We start from the raw sequence: 17,796 nt of genomic DNA, 5'->3' as shown, positions 1-17,796 counted from the left end.
ATGACTAATTTGTTCAAGCTGTATGTAAACTTCAGCCTGCTCATTAGCCCTTGTAATGGACAGGCATATTATGGGCATTACTAATGCTCTGAAATGAGAACGGGGGCCAGGAAGAAACACTGGCCAAGGAAGCCAGAAGTTTAAAAGAGTAGGTTTTTCTTCCCCTCCAAGAGAGAGAAACAGAGATTACAATTACTTTACTCCTCTCTCCCTTGCAGATTTTTGACTATATTTAAGACCTTGGAGTAAGAGCTCTCTGGGACAGATAAGCACCACGTGTGATTTTTTTTTTCATTTTACTTAGTAAATCATTTTTCACCACATTACGATTCCAGATCTGTCATTATGTATAGCACTTTCATAAAGATACACCTGTATCTACCACTGACCTAACTTGTTATGATGCATTCCACAAAGTTAACATTTGCTTTTTGTAAACTTATACTATAAAATGAGTGTCGTGATTATGGATTGTTGTTTAAAAGCATATAAAGGCACAAGCGAACCCAGTATAAGGGGGATAAGTGTGTGTGTGTTTGTGTGTGTGTGTGTGCGTGTGTGTGTGTGTGTGTGTGAAGGTCACAGCTGAAATATACAAGTAGTCAGGGAAAGCTTAATTTCATTTCCAAAGAAAAGGCTTCAAGGAAGAATCAAGATTTCATGAGTTCCTAGAACTAGAAGACAGAACTCTGGAGTGTCTAATATTCTATAGCACTTTTTTAGTTTATAAAGCACATTCGTTATTAATTTCTCACCTAAACCCTGTTAAACAACTGGTACCTTTGTTTACATACAAGGTGCCAGGCTTTGTGTGAAGGATTTATATACCTCATCTCATCTATGAGTTAGAAATCAGTATTCCCTATGTTCATTAGGATAAGTCCAATTGCTGTAACAAGTACATCTTAAATATTTTGTGGATCAGAGAACAATCAAGAGGTTTGTATAGACTACGGAAACCTGCATTATCAAGAAACACATCTGCATTTTCATACATAGAGCTGTCAGCTTATTCATAGCTGCGATTCCCAGCTGTCCTTGTCTCTTTCTTCTGGAACCTGTGTTTTAAGCTGGGCACATTGGTAGCTAGAATAAAAGACTGTGTATTTCCCAGTCTCTGTTGCAAAGAGATGCAGCTATGTGGCTACATTCTGCAGACTACTGAGAAGTATCCATAAAAGGGAGAGAAAAGCTTTTATTCCTCTTCTTCCTTCCAGCTGACGACCGGATCGTGGATATATTAGCTAAGCTATGAGTGGACATTTTAGACAATGAAGACACATAAAAGCCACATGCTGAAATTCAACGAGCAGGGGAAAGAAAGGTGCTTGGGTCACTGGTGGCACCACGAAGCCACTGCAATAGCTCTGAACTGCTGACTTTGAGACTTGGGAGGCAGAAATAAGCATTTAGATTGCTTAAGCTTCTGTTACTTTAGGTCTTCTGATAAGTCATACCAAACCTAACCAGCCTAGTGTTCCTTTCATTACTCAAAACATTGTTTTTCCTTTTAAAATTAACTTTCAGGATGCCTGGGTAGTTCAGTTGGTTAGGCGTCTGCCTTTGGCTCAGGCATGACCTCAGGGTCTTGGGGTGAGTCCTACATGGGGCCCCTTGCTCAGCGAGAGCAAGCTTCTCCCCTTGCTTCTCCTTGCTTCTCCCTCTGCTAATTGCTCCCCCTGCTTGTGCTCTTTCTCTCCCTGACAAATAAATAATTTTTAAAAAAATTTTTAACTTTTTAAAGTGTAATTCACCTTATCTTGGTTCATATATCAGGGGAATGCTGGCCTGATAAAGTGAGGGCCAGTGTTGGGAAATTTTTCTTCATGTTCTCTATTCTGGAAGAATTTATACAGACTTAGTCATACTTCTTTAGTACATATTTGGAAGAATTCACTAGTGGATCTGGAGTTTTCTGTGTTTTTAATATTGAATCAATTCCCTTAATTGATGTGGGGTTAGTCAGGTTATATATTTTTTTTGATCCTTGATAGTTCAAGTGTTTCACAAAATTTGTCCATTTCATCTTTATCAGTTTTATTGACATAAAGTTGCTATAAGTATTCTCTTACTATCCTTTGAATGTCTGCAGGCTCTACAGTGACATTTTCCTTTTTGCTCCTGATATTAATAATTTGCATTCTTTCTTTTCCTCTTGATTACTCTGGCTAAGGGCTTATCAATCAATCTTCTCAAATAAACTTTAGGTTCCATTGATTTTCTTATTTTTCTGTTTTCTCTTGTTTTAAATTTCTGTTCTTATATTATTTTCTTCCTTCTTTTTTTAAAGATTTCTTTATTTATTATAAAGAAGATGTGAGATATATATATATATATATATCGTATTTAGCGAGTGATTCCATCTTGGATTAAATAGTCATTTTGTTGTTTATGCAGTAAAACTTGAACTGTCCCTGCCCCCCTTCCCCCCAGGGGACTTACTTAAAAACAAGCCCGAGAAATCAGTCGCAGGGAACAAAGCCCAAATACAAGGGTGGGTCAGGCCAGGTGGAGGTATCCAATCAGTGGGGGTGCATACTGTCTCCCTAGCTACCAAGGAGTATGGGCCCCGCCTTTTGGGTGCCAATTCTGACCAAGGTGATAGGCTAGTTCAAATGTCTACTATAGGGTAAATTGTAATTCAATTGGTCACTTATGTGTGACCTAGCATGACTGTGTAGCTTTCTCTGTGTGTTACAATCTCATTGGTCACCTGTGCGTGGCCAGGCCCAACCACATGGCCTTTGCCCTTAAAAGCTAGTCTGTGAAGCAGAGAGGGGTTGCCCTCTCTGTAAGAGGCTCGGCCCTGAACCTTCAGTTTGATTCTTGTTGCTTGGCGTGATTTGCGTGAACTTTGTTTTGTATCAGTCTCGCTCCTTTAATCACGGACCCATTATTGGGGGGCCTTTCGGAATATTATGCAGCCATTTAAAGAAACCTCCGAAATCTTGCCATTTGCAACAATGTGGATGGAACTAGAGGGTATTATGCTTGGCAAAGTCAACCAGAGAGGGACAATTATCATATGATCTCACTAATTTGAGGAATTTGAGAAACAAGACAGAGGATCATAGGGGAAGGGAGAGAAAAATGATACAAGATGAAGCCAGAAAGGGAGACAAACCCTAAGAGACTCTTAGTCTCTGGAAATAAACTGGGGGTTGCTGGAGGGGAGGGGGATGGGAGGAATGGGGGGTTGGGTGATGGATGTTCGGGAGGGAATGTGCTATGGGGAGTGCTGTGAATTAGGTAAGACTGGTGATTCACAGACCTGTACCCCTGAAACAAATGATACATTATATGTCAATAAAAAGATAATAAAAGTTTTGCCTGTGGAAGAGTAAAAAAAAAAAAGATTTATTTATTTTAGAGAGAGAGCACAAGTGGGACGGGCTGAGGGAGAGAGAGAGAGAGAATGTCAAGCAGGCTCCTTATTGAGAACAGAGCCAGAGGGGGGGCTCGATCGCATGACCCTAAAATCACAACCTGAACCAAACCAAGAGTCAATGCTTAAGTGACTACACTACCCACGCGCCCCCTATTTTATTCCTTCTTCTGGCTTTGGGCTTGTTTTTTCTCTTCTTTTCTCCTGATTTCTTAAGATGAAAGTTTAGAACTTTTCATATTTTACTTCTGTCCTAACATGAACATTTGATCGTATACATTTTCCTTCAAGCACCTAGTTAGATAAATCCAGTGATTCTGACTTGTGTTTTTCTGTTCATGTAATTCAGAATATGTGCCAATGTTCTCTGTGATTTCCTCTTTCAACCCTGGGTTATAAAGAAGTCAGTTCTTGAAGCTTTAAATACATGGGCATTTTTCTGCTTTTGATGTTTAGTTTGACTCCATTGTAATCGGAGAATATACTTTGTGTATTCCCCATCATTTTAAATTCGATGAGGTTGGCTTTATGTTTGTGGTTCAGGAAATCATCTACCTTGAATTTTTTTGCGTGTATTTGAAAATAATTCGTATTCTAGTGTTGCTGGGGGGAATGTTAGAGAAAAACAGATTAGATTAATTTGCTTGGAGTGTTTTTCACGTCTTCGATATCTGAACATTTTTTTTTCTTTGTTCAATTTATTTGATCAATTAATGAGAAAGGAGTGTTGGAGTCTACAAATATAATTTTGGATTCTTTTAATTCGTTATTTTTGAATTTTTTTCTTGTGATAAAATACATATGAAATTTACCATCTTAGCCATTTCTAAGTGCACATTTTAATGGCATTACATGTATTCACATCTTTGTATAACATCACCACCATCCATCTCCAGAACTTTCTTCCTCTTCCTGAACTAAAATCCTATATCCATGAAACCATCACTCCTCATTCTCCCCCATTCCCCTCCCCCAGCAACCCCTCTTCTGCCTTCTGTCCCTCTGAATTTGACTACTCTGGGTACCTCCCCCGATGTGCAATTGTGTAGAATCTGTCCCTTTATGACTGACTAATTTCATTGAACCTAATGCCTTCAGAGTTCATCCGCTTTGTATCATGCATCAGGATGTCCTTTCCTTTTAAGGCTGAATAACATTCCATTGTATGTATCTACTACGCTTTGTTCACCCTCCTGTCAATGGATACTTGGGTGGCTTCCATATTTTAGCTACTGTGAATAATGCTTCATGAACATGGGTGTACAAATTCAGGACCCTGCTTTCAATTCTGGGGGGTAATTACTATGGTCTGAGTGTTTGTACCCCCTCCCCCAAATTTGTATTTTGAAATCCTAATGCCTGATGTGATGGTCTCAGGAAGCGGGGCCTTGGGTCATCAGGGCAGAGCTATTATGAGTGGATTCGTGCTGTTCCAAAAGAGAGCTGGCTTGCCCCTCTGCCATGAGACAATAATAGCAAGAAGTAGGCAGTCAGCTACCCAGAAGAGAGCTTTCACCAGAACCAGACCATGCTGGCACCCTAATTTGGGGCTTCCATCTTCGAGAATTATGAGAAATAAATTTCTTTGTTTATAAACCACCCAGCCTGTGACATTTCGTTAAAGCTGCCAGAATGATCTTAGACAGGTATACATGCAGAAATGGAATTGCTGGATCATATGGTAATTCTATTTTTAATTTTTTGAAGAACCAGCACACTTTCACAGTGCCTTCACCATCTTACATTCCCACAAATGTCGCACAAACTTTCCAATTTCAGTATATCCTCATCAACAATTCTGAGTGCTGAGTGCAGAATCCCATGGGAAGGTGTTCTCTGAGCACAAGGCAGCTCTGGTAGGCCTGTGGCTAGAGTCCTATGGACAGCAGCAGAAGCATATGAAACTTCTGTCCTAAAGCCTTGATAAGCATAGATTCAAATTCCAAAATTAAAAACATGCAAGAAAATAAACCACAATGAGAATCAGCAAAACAATAAAAAGTGCAATTTGACTCCCAAGAACTTCATAAAATGAGGGCAGAATCATTTAGTAACAGATTAAAGTATTCCATCCGAAATGGACTTGTATTTTTAAAAAATGATAGAATTTTCATCATTTACCTCTCTTCTCATTTACCTCTCTTCAATATATTTTGTGAACAAGGAAGCATATGGATGCTTCCTTGATGTTGACCTTTATGATGATCTTTGATAAATAATCCAAAAACTTCAAACAGGTAAGACTTCAGTAAGGCCAAATTGAAAAAATAGCCTTTCCCCCCTCATATTTGGGAGCAGCCTAATATTTTCTTAGCAGTCCTAATGGAAATTAAGAAATGGGACCAAAAAAAGATCCTTCCCCAAACTATTGCTATCAAAGTTGTCTTTGTATTGATTTTACTGTGTAATTTTCAGAAAGTCTTGTATAGTGTGTCTCGCTGACAGGGTTGAGAAATAGAACTTCATATACAGGTAAATGTATTTGTTGCCCTTTTATTTGACTACTTTTATTTATTTAACTTTTTATTTTTATAAAATAAAAATATTTATTTTATTTAACTACTCCTAAGAAAATATAACATTCCATTTTGGAAATCCTGTATGAACATAACAGTATTAGTTCTGCATTTCTAACACGTATTTAGGGACTCTGGGGCAGCTCAGTTGGTTGAACGACTGACTCTTGGTTTGGCTCAGGTCATGATCTCATGGACCCTGGGACTGAGCCCTTACATCGGGCTCCACATTCAGTGGGGAAGTCTGCTTAAGGATTCTCTCCCTCCTCCCCAGCCCTCACTCTTATGTGCACGCTCTTTCTTGCAAATAAAAAGATGACTTTAAAAACAAACAGACAAACACATATTTGCCTAAGTTTGCTAATAGCAGCTGCCTTTTATCAAATGCTTAATCTGTACCAAGCACCATATTAAGGACTTCACATAATTATTTCATTTATTTCACATAACAATTCTGAGATGTTCCTGTTCCCGATGGACGAGTAAACTATGGCTCAGAAAAATAACCTTCTAAAAATCACTCCTCAGTAAGCGGATGAGGCTTCTCAATGAACAAGGTCAATCTTTGAAGTTCTTGCTCCTGGACGGAGAGTTACTCACTTCTCACTGTTTCGTGCCTGGTCACTCTGTCTTTTGCCTGGAGGGCATGCCCTGCTTCACCTGGCTACCCCCAGTTCATTTTTAAACTCTTTCCTGGGCAGCTTACCCTCACCACCTGAGGGTGGGATAGAGTGTCTTTCTTTGCTCTTTGTATTTTTATTTTTTGCACTTACAAACTGGAATGAAAATGACAATTTGTCTCTCTTCTGCTAGACTTCTAGGCAGGGCATCTCTTTTTTTTTTTTTTTTTAAGATTTTATTTATTTATTTGACAGAGAGAGACAGAGCAAGACAGGAACACAAGCAGGGGGAGTGGGAGAGGGAGAAGCAGGCTTCTGGCTGAGCAAGGAGCTCGATGTGGGGCTTGATCCCAGGACCCTGGGACCATGACCTGAGCCAAAGGTCATGATAAAATCTTCTCCACTGAGCCACCCAGGCGCCCCCAGGGCACCTCTTGTGTTCATCATTATACTCCCAGCTATCCTGGGCCACACTCACTAAAGATTCACTAAACTAAAGCAAATGTATGTGAACATAATTGTTGAGAAACAACTATAAATAGTGATCATTTCAGACTGATCCACCTTCTTATTATGGTACCACGCTATAAAAGAAGTCAATACTTGATTTTAATTCTTTGCTTTTTTTACATAGAGCATATGATTTAATCTTTAGGGTATTAAGCTATCAACAGTGGAGTTGTTTATATATTCTGGATAGTAATCCCTCCGATTAAGTAAAGGGACTATACGCAGCCCTTTTGCCCTTGGGAAGTATAATGTTCAACTTCTGATATTCCCCCTAAGAAAAAAAATACTTGGCTTTAAGATATGGTGATGCAAAGATTAAAAAAAGTTCCAAGATAAAAAAAAGTTCCCTGCCTGGGTGGTTCAGTTGGTTAAGCACCCAACTCTTGATTTCGGCCAAGGTCATGATCTCAGGATTGTGAGATCCAGCCCCGTGTTGGGCTCTGTGCTTGGTGAAGAGTCTGCTTGAGATTCTCTCTCTCCCTCTGCCCCTGCTCCACTTGGTCTCTCTCAAAATAAATAAATATATGTATTTTTTAAAAGTTCCACAGTACTGGGTGGCTCAGTCAGTTAAGTGTCTGCCTTCAGCTCAGGTCATGATCCTGGAGTCACGCCCCACATTGGGCTCCCCCCTCAGCGGGGAGTCTGCTTCTTCCTCCCTCCCCCAACTCGTGCTCTGTCTCTCTCTTTCTCTTTCAAATGACTAAAATCTTAAAAAAGAGTTCCAAGATAAAATCATATTTTTCTCCCAAGCATAGACCCCTCTTTGTTAATTTCTCTCTTACCACCACCTTTCCCGCCGTCCCTGCTACTATGATATCTCTCTTCTCCCTTCACCTTCTGCTTGATCACTCTGTTCCTCCCCAGTTAGAAATAAACAAAACATGTCAGAAAGCAAACCAAACTTCCTTGGCTCTAGTTTCCCTTCAGGTCCACAAACAGGCACTCTCTGGACCTCTGTGCTTAGTAGCCAGTTTTCACATAGCTAGTTTGTGATGTGATCCAACTGAGGAAGGTCTTTCACAGGAAGCTCTCCCACAGTTGGTGCACGAGAAGAGTTTATGTTGTGCCTTCCTTGTGGTAGGTACTGCTTCTCAGCTCACCAGATTAAGGGCTCTGGGGGAGAAGCAAACACACTGGAGCTCTGGGACCCAATTTAGTAGCCGTTAGCCCACAGAACACTTGAAATATAACTAGTGCTACCTTTCATCTTTAAACCAAAGCAAAATAAAGAATAAGACCAAAGGTATCTCATTAAGAATGTAATATATTTTATTTTATTTTATTTATTTGACAGATCACAAGTAGGCAGAGAGTTAGGCAGAGAGAGAGGAAGGGAAGCAGGCTCCTTGCCAAGCAGAGAGCCCGATGCGGGGCTCGATCCCAGGACCCTGGGATCATGACCTGAGCCAAAAGCAGAGGCTTTAACTCACTGAGCCACCCAGACACCCCAAGAAAGTAATATTAACTGAATGTTGAAATTATATATTTTATGTAGGGTTAAATAAAATGTTAAATTGTTCAAATTAATTAGTAAAATTAGTTTCGCCTGTTTCTTTTTACTTTTTAAATATGGCTACCAGGGGTGCCTGCGTGACTCAGTCATTTAATGCCTGCCTTCAGCCGAGGTCATGACCTTGGGGTCCTGGGATCAAGCGCCAGGAGTCTGCTTCTTTCTCTCTCCCTCTGCTCCTCCCCACAATTTGTGCTTTCTCTGGCTTGCTCTCTCTTTCTCAAATAGATAAAATCTTCCAAAAATAAATAAATATGGCAATATTTATTTAAGATCACTTATGTTATTACACATGTAGTTTGCATTCTATCTCTGCTGCATGGAACTATTCAAGAGGACCAAGGATTGCCTGCTTGGATTCCCTAAGAAAAGCAAATATACTACTGTTGTCCCTATTTTTCATTGTGATGAATCTATCTGTGTACAGATTCAGTGTTTTTTAAAAAAATATGCCAAAATACACATACCATAAAGCTAACCATTTTAACTATTTTGAAGTATAGAGTTCAGAGGCATTAAATACATTCATACTTGTGCAATCCTTACCACCATCCATCTCCGGAACGTTTTTCATCCTCCCAAATTGAAACTCCCTTCTCATTAAACACTAACTCCCCCTGCTCTGTGGGAACCACCATTCTATCTTCTGTCTTTACAAAGTTGAGTACCCCAGGCTTCTTAGGTATTTGTGCTTACGTGACTGGCTTATTTCACTTGACACGATGTCTTCAAGGCTCTTCCATGTCATAGCATGTGTCTGAATTTACTCTTTAATGCTGACTAAAACTCAATTGGGTTTACATACCACATGTTATTTATCCATTTATCCATCAATGAACACCTGGGTTGCTTTTGCTTTGTGGCTATTGTGAATAACACTGGTGTGAGCCACTGTATGACTCCTTGCCTTCAATGCTTATGCGTATTATATCCAGAAGTGGACTTGCTGGATCATATGATAATTCTATTTTTAATTATTTGGAGAAACTGCCATATTGTTTACCATAGCCGTCACCATTTTACATTCTTACCCGCAGTGAGCGAGGGCTCCAATTTCTCCACATCCTCAAGAATGTTTGTTGCTCTCTGTTTTATTTTGGATTGAGTACCACCCTGATGGAAATGAAGTACTGTCCTATTGTGATTTTCATTTGTATCTCTCTAATGATTAGTGATATTGATGTACTGATGATCCTTTCATGTGCTTAGAGACTATTTGTCTAGCTTCTTGGAGAAATGTCTGTTCAAGACTTTTGCCCATTTTTAAAATTGAGTTGCTTTCTGTTGCTGTCATGAGTTATGGGAATTCTTTATGTATTTTGGATACTAATCCCTTACCAGATAGATGATTTGGATATATTTCCTCCCATTCCATGGGTTGCTTTTTCACTCCGTTGCTAGTTTCCTTTGATGCATATACGTTTTTTAATTTTGATGAAGTCCAGGGTATTTTTTCTTTTATTGTCCGTTTCCAAATCCAGTGTTGTGAAACATTTGACCTGTTCTCTTCTAAAAGTTTTGAACTTTGAGGTCTTACCTCTAGGTCTTAGATCCATTTTGAGTTAATTTGGTTTATGACATAAGATAAGAGTCCAACTTTTGTATTCCCAGCTTTATCACTGTATCTTCTTTGGTGATTAAATAATAAGAAAATAATACCCATGAGAAAGAGCAATAGAAATGCGCTTATTCAGAGATGACCCTTTATGATAATGTTTATATAAAGATTTTTATGTGTAGTAGCCAATTTCTTTTTTTAATTAATTAATTAATTAATTTGACACAGAAAGAGAGATCACAAGTAGGCAGAGAAGGAGGCAGAGAGAGAGGGGGAAGCAGGCTCCCTGCTGAGCAAAGAGCCCAATGTGGGGCTCGATCCCAGGATCCTGAGATCAAAACCTGAGCAGAACACAGAGGCTTAACTCATTGAACTATAAGCATCCCGAGTAGCCCACTTCTTAAACATTGAAAAGTTCAGGTTGAGCTTGAAAGCTCCATGGTACTATTGCCTTAGAGGCATCTGGGTGGCTCAGTTGGTTAAACATCCAACTCTTTGTTTCAGCTGGGGTCATGGTCTGGGGGGTCGTGTGATAGAGCCCCGCGTCGGACTCCACACTCAGCCTGGAATCTACTTCAACTTCTCTCCTTCTGCCCCTCCCCCACTCTAAAAAATAAATAATTTTTAAAAAGACTCTCATTTAAAAAAAAAAATTAGCCAATTCTCTCACCTCTCCCTGAGAAAAACCCTACAACAGGGCCAATATTAAACAAAAAACCTCCCTGAGACAGCTTTTGGTATAGAAGGTTTTCCTTGAAATGTAGAACTAATGTTTAACAATTGCTTTCACTGCACCAGGATGTCTGCTTTATAAACATGGTCTCGTTATGCTCCCCACACATGGAGAGGAGGGTATTATCATCTCCATCTTATGGCTGAGAAATGAGGCTCAGAGAAGGTCAGCGATACAGGGTCTGAGCACTCCCCAAGCTCAGGTTCATGGCTCAGCCAACACCCGTTGTCTCCAACTATTTGTGAATAACCAGTAAATGTGATTCTGGCAAAATTCTGCAAAATATGAATCCCTACTTCAATAGGGCTGGAATAAACACTAGTGTAAACAATGAGAAGAATTCATCTTTATAATTCAAGCTCAATCTTATTACTGACGTGCCCCTAGCATTTGCTCTGGTTCCTTCATCGGCTCTATTTTTAACTGTTCCCACATTTCCGCTGGCAGGCAGATACGCAGTAAAATGCCACTCAAGCTGTCAGAGTCCCAGTCTGCATTTTTCTGTTATGTTTGTGCTTTGAGTTACTGATGTTCTGGTGTTTTTGGTTGGTTAGTCTTCGCTTACCTAAAGCTCTGTCTTGATCAGAGGTTGTGAGAACAAACGCTTACTTTAGAATTTAGATTTTGCATTTAGAACATTCTAAATCTCGAACACATATTTAGAACAAAAGTTTTCCAACAAACAAACCTTGCAATATTTAGGGACGTACTAGTAAACCTCCCCTTTTTATTTTAAGCTAGAACATAATGTGATATTTTAATTTCCCTTTTCACATGCAGATAGAATCCACGTAACATAAATGTAACCATTTTAAAGGGTGCATTCAGGGCAGTGTGTACCTATCATCTTCATTGAGTTCTGAAACTTTTTTTTAAACTATTTTGTTTATTTACTTGACAGAGATCATAAGTACGCAGAGAGGTAGGCAAAGAGAGAGAGAGAGACGACCGGGGGTGGGGGGAGCGGGGGCGGGGGAAGCAGGCTCCCTGCTAAGCAGAGGGCCTGATGCAGGGCTTGATCCCAGGACCCTGAGATCATGACCTGAGCCAAAGGCAGAGGTTTTAACCCACTGAGCCACCCGGACGCCCCTGAAACATTTTCAATACTACAAGTGGAAACTCTGTACCAGTCCGCAGTAACTTGCCATCATTCCAGCCCTTCTGCCCCTGGAACCACTAATTTACTTTCAATCTCCATGAACTTGCCTATTTTAGATATTCCAATATAAGTGGAATCATACGCTAGTCATCTTTTTTTATCTGACTTATTTTATATAGCAGGATGCTTCCAAGGTTCAACCATGCTGTAGCCCATGTTGAAACTTCGTTTCTTTCTTTTCTAAGATTTTATATATTCGTTTGGGAGAGTGAGAGCACTCGGGGGAAGGGAAGAGGGAGAGGGAAAAGCAGACTCCCTCCTGATTAGGGAGCTCAATGCAGGGCTCCATCCCAGGACCCCAAGTAATAACCTGAGGCAAAGGCAGACACCTAACTGACAAAGCCACCCAGGCGCTCCAGAACTTCCTTTCTTTTTATGCTAAAATTATAAATCTGTTGCATGGATATATCACACATTGTTTACCCATCCATCCATTATGGACTTTTGGGTTGTTTCTACTTTTTGGCTATTGTGAATTGTGCTTCTGTGAACATTCTCGTACAAGTTTTTGTTTGAATAATTATTTTAAATTCTTGTGGGTAGAGAATTCTTTTTCAATTCTTTACTTGGGGTGGATTGCTGGGTCCTATGGTAATTCTGTTTAACTTTTCGAGGAAACACCAAAGTGTCTTCCACAGTAGCTGCATTATTTTATTTACCCAACAGCAATGCTTCAGGGTTCCAATTTCTCCACACCCCCACCAACACACGCTGCATTCCATTGTTTTGATTGTAGCTTCCTTGCAGGTGTGAAGTGGTATCTCACTGTGGTTTACATTTTCATTTCGCTAATGACTAGTGATATTTAATATTTGTTCCCCTGTTTGTTGGCTATTTATAGATCTTCTTAGGAGGAACATCTTTTCAAGTCATTTGTTCATTTTTATTTGAGCTGTTTGTCTTTTTGTTGAATTGTAAGAGTTCTTTATATATGTTGGATATTAATTTTTTTCCCATCCTGTAGGTTGTTTTTTTACCTTCTCGATAGTGTCCTTGGGTGCACAAAATTTTTTCATTTTTGATGATGTTCAATTTATCGATTCTATGCTTAGTTGATTGTGCTTTTAGTGTCACATCTAAGAATCTGTGGCTGCATGGATAAGACCTCTGTTTATGTGGCTTCTGTTTATAATTTCACAGAAGGGTACTATTCATGATCATTTAAGAAAAGTAAAAATAGTTAAGTTAGGATTATTAAACAGACTTCAGTTGGCAACATAACAAGGTATTTTGCTTTTTATATCTTCTTATATCTTCTTATATCTTTTATATCTTTTTCAAGATTAAGATGTAAAATTTTGAAAAAATTTAAAATGCCATTATCAAAAACCTCTATTTAACCCAGACATATTAAGGTGTATGATATTTTGGTTTCCTGAATTCAAAAAAACATTGAAGAGACTTACTGAATAATATTTCAGAATATTTTAATTTAAGCAAATATTTTATGATTGTGAAGTCTTAGAATCAGTGTAACAATTATCACAGTAAACCCAGACTAAATCTAGATAATTTTCTGTATTTCTGTTATTTTATTCTTTTTTAATTTTTAAAGATGTATTTATTTGAGAGAGAGAGAGAGAGAGGTATGTAGAAGGGCAAAGGGAGAGATGGAGAGAGAGAGAGAGAGCCCTAAGCAGACTCCCCACTAAGCATAGAGCCCCATGAGGGGCTTGATCCCATGACCCTGAGATCACAACCTGAGCAGAAACTGTGAGTTAACACACGGTGCCCCTCAGGTGCCCCTTTATTTTACTTTAAATAAATGTACTGAACTGATTCTCTCACTTCCCACTCTTTTCTGCCTTTTCCAAAACATGTGGGACATGATTCCAGTCAGCTGAGATCTCTAGGTCCTGGGAGATGAAAAGTGAGATGTCTCAATTATGACACGTGACCGGCAGCTTCCCATGGTAACCTGGACAGTGTTTTGTTTTTGTTTTTTAAAGATTTTATTTATTTATTTGACAGAGAGGGAGATCACAAGTCAGCAGAGAGGCAGGCAGAAGAGAGAGAGAGGAAGCAGGCTCCCGCTGAGCAAAGAGCCTGATGCGGGGCTCGATCCCAGGACCCTGAGATCACGACCTGAGCCGAAGGCAGAGGCTTCAACCCACCGAGCCACCCAGGTGCCCCTGGACAGTGTTTTTAACACAACAGTATTGATTTTGTGGTCCAAAGAATGTAAGAACAGGTTCTGGATGTAAACACAAATGACCTCTGCTGCCTAACTTTAATTTCTGTCATTTTAAAAAAGGGAGTTAGAATAAATTTTTATTACTTTTCAAGATTCCTCTCCGCTCTGAAATCCTGAGAGTTGAGGAAGAAAAGTTGAAAGCAAGTGGAATACTGTCTCCTAGCTCTCTCTTCTATTTTTCATCTTGTTTGCAGATAACCCCCTCCAAGGAAACATGGAATTTTTCAAAAAGATTCCAGATGATTCAGTATCTTTGTATGGTGTGCCAGATAAAGTAGCAAAGAGAATCTAAAACCTGCATTGTCACATTCAGTACAAAAGTATATGCTCATGAATTTGAGGATATAACATTTTCTTACTGTAATGAGTAAACCTCAGCACATTTATAAGTATTTTATACTCTTTTAATAAGTCATCCTGAGGGCAGAATTACTAGCTCTCTGAATCACATATTGAAGGAAAATGTCTCAATCATACTTGAAGGGGCATCTAAAAGGGCTTATAATTAAAGTACTAATTAGTAGTATTTTCTACTAATTACGGTACACTAAATTCAAGGGTCCCAAGGAATTTTATAAATTAATGAAGACTCACAATATATTAGCAAATAGATTTTAGGCTGCACATTGAAGACTTTGGGAGCAACGACATACTGTTGTTACATCAACCACAGACATAAAACAGATACAAAATGCCTTACAGCAGTGATATGATAGGAAACACCTATCTTTCATCCTAAAAAATTTCAAAGGGTTTTGCAAGGGTAAATGAATATGCTTAAGCACAGTCCCATGTAAAGAGATCAAAAGTGTGCCTTTGATCCCACATAGCAACAGGGTAGCAATTTGGAAGTGTTGCTTGCTTGAATGCGGCAATGCGTTCCTCAACAGGAGGGTAAAGATGGGCTTGGAATATGAAGAGATAATAGTTTACAAAAATAAGTAAGCAAGTTAAACCCTAAACAACAGAAATATAATATTTCAATGAGATGTATGCATGATCTGAATTTTCTATAGAGGCTGTGTGTTTATATACAGATCATTGATTTTACATATACATACATATATGCATATACACATCTATGTGTGCATACACATGTATATATCTATATATGTGTATAGATATAGATATGTATACATATATGTATATATGTGCATACATATGTATATATATTGATTGGAATATAATCATTTCTATTTTGGGTATTAGAGATCTCTCTTGGAATCGTTTAATTCTAAATTGGATAAATTAATAATTCAATATGGTGAAATTTTGTCACCATCCTGCAGAGTACTTGTATTTTAATCCATGAAATAAAGGTAATGTTCTAAAAGGAAGGAAAGAAGAAAGGAAGAGGGAAGGAGGGCAGAAGGAAGGAGGAAAGGAGAGAGAATAATCTGCTGAAACCTTCTTGGATCAGACTTGAATGACCAAGTCTGTCTCTAGACAAGCCAGAGAGTCTGGGTCCTCTCATGTGAATAAAACTACGGTTTGCAAAGTGGCTTCATGCCAAGGGTCACAGGTGTAGGTCCCTATACCCAGAAATGCCATCCTCTTCGGTGGGGCCTTGGAGAAATTTTTCCACCATAAATTCTCCATAAATTGGGAACAATAATCCCTATTTTCAAAGTTGTGGGCCCTTGACGTAGTAATAAGGATAAGGAGCTTTGATGAATGTTAACCAGTCCATACGTAGTAATCCTTCTCTTTTCTGTTGGCAGAGAGAGAATGAGTGATAATCCCCCCAGGCTGGTTAACTGTCACTTGCACATGGTGACAGTAAAGAGGCAGTGGACGGAAAAGAATCTCACAGCTGAAAAGCTCATGTTGATAATTCTGTTGTGAGTACTTCCTTTGGTATCTTCTCTGAGGGCATTAGCTGGTCGCCATGAATCCTTCCAAGCCTGGGTTCTCTACACAGTGATTCTGATGCCTATTTGCAGGGGTCTGTGGGGTGAGGACATTCATTGCTTCTTCCCTTGAGCCACATGATGAATGTTGTGACTCGGCTCTCTCTGTGTCTCTCTCTCCCTCTCATACACTCACTCACTACTCACACGCAATCCTGAGGAATGACAAACGAAGGAACAAAGGAGATTCATTAAAAAGTAGGAGACGGATACTGTTCAGCATTTGTTGATGGGTCTCACGGCTAGAACGCTAAACGCTCCGCCAGATAGTTGCAAATAGATAAACATTATTTTAATTAAAATATTTTCACAGGAGTTCTAGCTGCAAAAAATACAATATCACATTTCAATCTTCCTGCTGATGAACAAATTCTGCTCTGACATTCGTGTAATCAAAACAAAACCAAGCAAAAAAAATCCCGGAACATATCTAAAAGATCTTGTTACCAAATCTCTTGATTTCCTCTTCCACAATAGCAATTCTGTTCTCCTAATTGCCTCAGCTGGAACCCTCCGTGATATCTTTCTTCTCCTTTGTCTCTTCATCCAATCAGATAGGACATTACACGAATTTCTCCCTTACAAATATCTTCCGAAGCCATTCTATTTTTCTCTTCTGTCTGTCATCATCCTGGTCAGCAATGCAAAGTCTAGTTTTCTCACTTTACATCTGGAAACCTCTTCAGCGTGGTGGTCCAGAGGCCTCGCTCTCTCCATTCACATCTAAACACTGCCAGCAGATTCATTTAAAAAGCAAAACACTGCCTGTGACAAGCATTTCTGGTATGCAGAAAACTTTCTACCAAGTTCTCTGGGCTAAGGCCTTGCTGCTGTGTCAGACTCTGCCCTTGGCCACTCTCCTCTGCTTCTCCCCTTGGAATCTGTACTCTGCCTACGCTCTCTTCTCTGCTTCTTTGTGTCCAACATCCTATCTACCATCTGGAGTCACACATAGGGAAGGGCGTGTGAACCAATTAGCCCATCGCTCAGACCCTCCGAATGAAAGAGGCTTCGATCATTTTCTCACTGGACAAAAGCCACCCCCTCCCCCGCAACGGTCACCTCACGTATATGTGTGTGTCCATGCTTTTACTTCATAAGTGTGAATTTGGGAGACAAGTCTACGATGACTTACAAGTGTTTTGGGGGATAAATTACTTTATCCCCTTAATAAATGACATTCTCATTTCCAGAGAATTATAGAAGTAGATGCATGGCATTGAAATGGGTTACTCATATAGCTAGTATTTTAGAAGTGTCCGATATTGTTAATCATCTCTGAGATAGGTGAACCAAAGCAAAGCAAGTACATCAAATTTTGTCAAAAAAAGAACAAATTGAAACTTAGGAAGAACATGGCATGGGGTCTCAGAAATGCCACATGTGCCATTGGCACATGTGAGTCATGATTAAAAAGTCCTTAACACAGGGGCACCTAGGTGGCTCAGTGGGTTGAGGCTCTGCCTTAGGCTCAGGTCATGATCTCAGAGTCCTGGGATCGAGCCCCGTATCAGGCTCTCTGCTCAACGGGGAGTCTGCTTCCCCTCCTCTCTCTGCCTGCCTCTCTGCCTACTGGTGATTTCTTGTCTGTCAGATAAATAAATAAAATATAACAACAAAAAAAAGTCCTTAACACAGATTGCTTGCATTTGTGATAGTATGTGGAACACTAGTTTTTCAAGCACAGTTTTTAAAGATTAC

This window comes from Neovison vison, chromosome 12, assembly GCF_020171115.1.
Source record: "Neovison vison isolate M4711 chromosome 12, ASM_NN_V1, whole genome shotgun sequence".
In the NCBI taxonomy this organism is placed as follows: Eukaryota; Metazoa; Chordata; class Mammalia; order Carnivora; family Mustelidae; genus Neogale; species Neogale vison.
Note: the sequence above shows the minus strand (reverse complement) of the source record.